This window comes from Macaca fascicularis, chromosome 12 (genome assembly GCF_037993035.2).
Source record: "Macaca fascicularis isolate 582-1 chromosome 12, T2T-MFA8v1.1".
Classification (NCBI taxonomy): domain Eukaryota; kingdom Metazoa; phylum Chordata; class Mammalia; order Primates; family Cercopithecidae; genus Macaca; species Macaca fascicularis.
Genome location: NC_088386.1, coordinates 97,733,055 through 97,739,514, shown reverse-complemented (window position 1 = coordinate 97,739,514; position 6,460 = coordinate 97,733,055). Strand labels below are relative to the sequence as shown.

Sequence of the window (6,460 nt, the reverse complement as noted above, 5' to 3'; positions counted from 1 at the left end):
AGCAGTACTGAGGGGTGGGGCCTTCAAGAAGTGATTGGATCATGACAGCTTGGCTCCCATGAATGAGTTCATCCATTCATGGATTAATAGATTAATGGGTTATCATGAGAGGGAACTGGTGGCTTTATAAGAAGAGGAAGAGAGACCTGAGCTAGCACGCTCAGCCTCCCTTGCTGTGTAATACCCTGTACCACCTCTATGCTCTGCAGAGCCTTTACCAGCGAGAAGGTCCTCACCAGATGCAGCTGGCTCAACCTTGGACTTCTCAGCCTCCGTAATGGTAAGAATAAATTCCTTATCTTTATAAATTACCCAGTTTCAGGTATTCTGCTATAAGCAACAGAAAATGAACTAAGATATTTGTTGACTTGCCCATCTCCTTCACTCCACGTGAGTGCCTCAAGGGCAGAGGTGATGTCATGGAGATTTATGAATTCCCAGGGCCTAGCAACATGTCTGACACACAGTGGGCCCCCAAAACATAAGTCAAATACTTGGTGTCCCTGAATTTGTGACAATAAAACATTATTTTAGTAAGATATATACACACATATATACACATATGTATACATACACGTGTGTATATATATCTTATTAAAGAAAAAATGTATATTTTCTTTCGGAATGGAGGAGAGGCAACTAAGTTTGTGTATAAAGAGAACCTTCAAGAATTTGGTTTCATTCCAGTGATAGGTTTTTCTTCAAAAATCTAATCATTGTGTGGATTACAGGTCCACCCACCTAATTAGGAGAGTCTCCTCCCTAATCACTGAGGCAGAAATCCCTCCTCAGCATCACTCTCTTCATTGTTGAGGAAGATTCTCAAGTATCTCAGTCTGTAGAAGGCAGAGAAAACAATGAAAGGAACAGTCTAGGTCTAATTCTGACCAATGAAGACAAAGTGGTTGGAGAGGTGACGGAAATCTTGTGAAAAAACCACCATATGGCGTTCGTTCACCACTCCAAACGGCAGTGTTAGTTTGGGCTATGTCGTCCACTGGTCCTAGTGGCTCACCCCAATATATGTATCGTTTTTACTTACAAATTATGTGTATGCTGCTGCACCAATCGTATACAGTTAAAATAATGCTAGCCTTTTATATACATATACACACACCTACATGTGCATATAGAGTCATCTGGTCCCAGGACCCCCACTCCGCCTCCCGTATATCCAGATCCATGCATACTCAAGCCCTCCAGTCGGCCCTGCACAACCTGTGCCTATGAAAAGTTGCCCCTTTACTCTATAGATAGGTTTTGCAACCCGTGAATAATTTTCCATCTGGTTGGTTGAAAAAAAATCCACGTGTAAGTAGACCCTTTAAGTTCAAACCTGCTGTTCAAGGGTCAACTGTATAATACATATTCTGTGCATGATTTTACATGTCCATATTTAACAAAAATCGTATTAATATGTCTATATAATAATGTTATGTAAACACAAAATGCATAGATACTCTATTTTTTTTTCCAGCAGCTTAAGGGATCTTACTCTGTACTACTGTGTCCGGAATCGGCGGGTTCTTGGTCTCACTGACTTCATGAATAAAAGCCACGGACCCTCACAGTGAGTGTTACAGTTCTTAAAGATGGTGTGTCCAGAGTTTGTTCCTTCAGACGTGAAAGGTTGTCTGAAGCTTTTTTCCGGTGGGTTTATGATCTCGCTGTCAGGAGTGAAGCTGTAGACCTTTGCACAAATGTTACGGCTCAAAAAAGTAACGTGGACCCAAAAACTGAGCAGCAACAAGATTTAACGCAAACAGTAAAAGAACAAAGTGGACTCCAGTGGGATGCCGCTAGCTAGCGTGGCAACCTGCTTTTATTCCCTTATCTGGCCCCACCCATATCCTGCTGATTGGTCCATTTTACAGAGAGCTGATTGGTCTATTTTACAGAGAGCTGATTGGTCCGTTTTGACAGAGTGCTGATTGGTGCGTTTACAATCCTTAAACCAGACACAGCCTCACAGAGTGCTAGTTAGCTACAGAATTAGCTAGATACAGAGTACCAATTGGTGCATTCACAAACCCTGAGCTAGACACAGAGTGCTGATTGGTGCACACACGATCATCCGGCTAGATATAAAATTTCTCCAAGTCCCCATCCAGTTCAGGACCCCAGCTGGCTTCACTCAGTGGGTCCTGCACTGGGGCTGCAGGCAGAGCTGCCCGCCAGTCCTGAGCCACGTGTGCACTCCTCAGCCCTTGGGCTGTCCACGGGACCGGCGCCACGGAGCAGGGGGCGGGGCCCGTCGGGGAGGCTCAGGCCACGCAGGAGCCCACGGCAGGGAGAGGAACTCAGATATGGCGGGCTGCAGGTCTGGAGCCCTGCCCCGCGGGGAGGCAGATAAGGCCCGGGGAGAGTTTGAGTGCGGCGCCAGGGGGCCAGCAGGCCAGCACTGCTGGGGGACCTGGCGCAACGTCCTCAGCTGATGGCCTGGGTGCTAAGCCCCTTACTGCCCTGGGCCGGTGGCGCTGGCTGGTCGCTCCATGTGCGGGCTACCGACCCACGCCGGTGCCTGCTAGAACTCACACTGGCCCACAAGCGCAGCCCCAGTTCCCACCCGCGCCTCTCCCTCCACACCTCCCCGCAAGCAGAGGGAGGTGGCTCCGGCCTCAGCCAGCCCAGAGAGGGGCTCCCACAGTGCCGTGGCGGGCTGAAGGACTCCTCAAGCGCTGCCAGAGTGGGCTCGGAGGCCGAGGAGGTGCTGAGAGTGAGTGGCCGGCTGTGGTGGCTGACACAAATCCCAGTACTTTGGGAAGCCAAGGCAGGTGGATCACTTGAGGTTAGGAGTTCAAGACCAGCCTGGCTATCATGGCGGAACCCAGTCTCTACTAAAAATATTAAAATTAGCCTGGTGTAATGGTGTGTGCCTGTAATTCCAGCTACTTGAGAGGCTGAGGCAGGAGAATTGCTTAAACCTGGGAGCTGGAGGTTGCAGTGAGCTGAGATTGTGCCATCGCACTCCAGCTTGGGTGACAGAGCGAGACTACGTCTCAAAAAAACAAACAAACAAAAAATCAAAAAAAGAACGGAGAGAAAACTAAGACTCAAAGAGTTAAAGGAATAGCCCCATGTCCCACAGCTAGTGGATGACAGTCATGCTCATTCCCCTAGCCTCAGCTTCAGGGGAGGGTGCTCAGAGCGCAGAGAGGAGACTGTAAGAAATCTGAAAGGCAGCCACAAGTTGTATAGAGCCCCAAATGTCATGTAAATCATTTAAGAACAAATAGAAACCAACTCTCATCCCCTTTTGCAAATATTAGAACGTGCAAGAATAAGCATTTTAGTGAAGCATCTCAGCTTCATGCAATTCCTGGGCCTGAAACCTTGTACGCAGTGAGCTGCAGGTTGATAGCAAACCAGTCCTCTGTGTATACACAGAATAAGTGATGGCTCCATAAAACATGGATTTCTTTAATCTACTGAGGGAGCACCACTGACAAGACACCATGAGGGCACAGCTGTGTTTACTCCAGGGTCACCTAGCATTATTTATAATAAATGCTTTGTCTTTGCACTGTGAATATGAAGTATGTTACCACAGGACCAGACACTGTTAATGGGCTTACATGGCTATGAACACACCAGCCGGTCTGAGGTTTTATAGCATCCATCACAGGACACCAGGATCCTTATTAAAGAGGGAGCTTTTACAGTGTTTTCCAGAGCACCATATTGTCTGGACCCAACCCGCAAGGAGAGTAGCGCTTCAGTGAATGATATTGCTTTGTAGGCTTTTACACGGGGTCTGGGGCTGTGAATGCGCAGGATGAAAATCATCAAATGGTATTTATGATGTGCTGTCCTGTGTTGATGTGGTGCTAGGGGCCATACAAGGAAACTTAGAACCTCTTGGCCCTTTTCCCCCAGGAGCTTCCACTCGGAAAGAGAACACCGAGGCACAAGTAAAAATTATGATAAAATTCACCATGTGCAACGTGGAGTAAAAATGTAATTAACTTTGATTTACAGTATGTAGTACAAACTTTGATCAACTCAACCCTTCTGGACCACCAGAAGTTTTTTTTCATTTTCAGCCTTGTTTAATATCTTATCAATCTTTCTCAGGCTCTGTTTCCTATTTAGGAATCAGAGTTTACCAAATACAATCTTATCTTTGAGGACCAAGAATTTTTGTGGTGTCAGGTTGATGTCTGTGAATGCTGACTCTCTTCCTAGGGGTGTGCTGCGTGTGCTCTGCGGAAGACTGGGGATGAAATGGGCCGGCTTTGATGTCAAAACCTGGCTGTGCCACTTCACTAGCTGGGTGGCCTGGGACAAAGCACTCTGCCAGTCTAAACTTCTGAGCCTTAGTGTCCTCATCTGTAGAGTGGAACTAATTATAGTTACTTTGCTAGGTTAGGAAGAGGCTAGGACTAGAGACGGTGAGTGTAAAATCCTTCAAATAGTATCTGTTATGTAGGAAGCACTAAATTAATAATAGCTCTTCTTGTGTCATAGCAAGACAAGATGGAATAGGTATTGATCTCAGGACATGCCCATAGAAATATAGATTGCTTGTAGGGAATATCCTAGTGCCTGCCCAGATCCTCTCCTCAGCGCCAACCCATCCATCCCCCAGCAGCGGTAGGTAGAAATATCAAAGGTGGGTGGCTCACAGTATCTTATTGCCTGAGCATTGCTCTGAGCCACCAGGAACCGCCTCACCCAAGGCTATTCTTTCGCTCAAACCAGATGATGTGGATACAGAGCTTCAGCCCCTTTGCCTCAGTCTGGGGCTATTTTGAAGGGCCATCCCAGTTCCAGAGTTGCCTGTAGGATTGCCTAAGGCCTCAGATGCAGTTGCATTGCAGGCCAGTGTCTCAGCCAGATCCAGCTTTTTGCACCAAAGAGAGCTCCCCAATAAACCTGTGGCCCCCAATCCTGTCAGGGTCTATTTCAAGGGAATTCAATCTAGGGTCTTGCTTAAAAGTAAACTGTTGATTTAAGTTTCTCTTGAGATTTGAATATTTCTCTCAAAAGTGATATGCCAAAAATGTGAAGTGATTGTGTCTTCTGGTTATTTAGGCTTCAGCTGATTGAATTGGATTCCTATTGTTGCAATAACATGTTATCATAAATTCAGTGGCTTAAAGCAGCACAAATTTCTTATAATTCTCTAGTTCATAAATCTAAAATGGTACTCACTGGGCTAAAATCAAGATTTCGGCAGGGCTGTGCTCCATTTTGAAAGTTGTAGCAGGGAGTCTGTTTCCTGGCCCCTTCCAGCTTTTTGAGGCTGTCTGCGTTCCTTGACTGATGGCCTTCTTCCATCTTCCAAGCCAGCAACAGCAGGACCAGTTCTCCATCACATCACTCTGACTTTCTCTTCCGCCTCCCTCTTATGCTTGTAAACCAAAAATAAAATTCAAAGGCCCTGCCCACAACCATGTGAATGGACCCCCTTCTCAGCCAGGGTACCCTAAAAATCTAACCTGAAGGACTAGTTCAGGCCATGAAAGGAAGTAGGAGTTGGACATGCCTCATTAGACCCCTCCAGCATTAACATCAACACAGACCTTAAGTCTGATAAGAAATTTACTTTTCTCTCTAAAGCCTGCTACTTGGAGGCTTTATCTGCATGATAAAACCTAGGTCTCCGCAACCCCCATGGTAACTCAGACATTCTTTTCTACAGATAACAGCTCTTTCAACCAATTGCCAATCAGAATATGTTTAAATTTACCTGTGACCGGGAAGCGCTCCCCACCTTTGTGTTGTCCCGCCCTTCCAGATGGAGCCCATATAGATCTCACATGTATTGATTGATGTATTATGTCTCCTTAAAATGTATAAAAGCAAGCTGTACTCCGACCACCTTGGGCACACGTCGTCAGGACCTCCTGAAGCTTTGTCACAGGTGCATCCTTAACCTTGGCAAAATAAACTTTCTTTCTTTTTTTTTTTTGAGACGGAGCTTTGCTCTGTCACCAGGCTGGAGTGCAGTGGCACAGACTGGAGTGCAGTGGTATAATCTTGGCTCACTGCAACCTCCACCTCCCAGATTCAAGCCATTCTCCTGCCTCAGCCTCCCGAGTAGCTGGGACTACAGGCATGCGCCACCACGCCCAGCTAATTTTTGTATTTTTAGTAGAAACGGGGTTTCACCATGTTGGCCAAGATGGTCTTGATCTCTTGACCTTGTGATCCCCCTTCCTCAGCCTCCAAAACTGCTGGGATTACAGGAGTGAGCCAGCGTGCCCGGCTGGCAAAATAAACTTTCTAAATTGATTGAGGCTTGTCTCAGATACTTTTTGGTTTATACACTTTCAGGACCCTGTGATAACATTGGGCCCACCTAGATAATCCAGGATATGTTCCCTATTCTCAGGTCAGCTAATTAGTTACCTAAATTCCATTTGCAACTTTAATTCCCCCTTGCCATGTAACATAGCATGGGTATAGGTTCCTGGGATTAAGGATGTGGGCATCTTTGGTTGGGGGGCAGTGTTCT

At 46.4% G+C, this 6,460-nt stretch overlaps 1 long non-coding RNA gene across 1 annotated transcript; it reads left to right on the top strand.

The window, feature by feature from the left end:
- Nucleotides 1-206: 206 nt before the first annotated feature.
- On the top strand, nt 207-2,998 carry LOC141408211 (uncharacterized). Its single transcript, XR_012421376.1, has 2 exons — nt 207-280; nt 1,478-2,998. It is a non-coding gene; the product is annotated as an uncharacterized lncRNA (long non-coding RNA).
- Nucleotides 2,999-6,460: the final 3,462 nt, after the last annotated feature.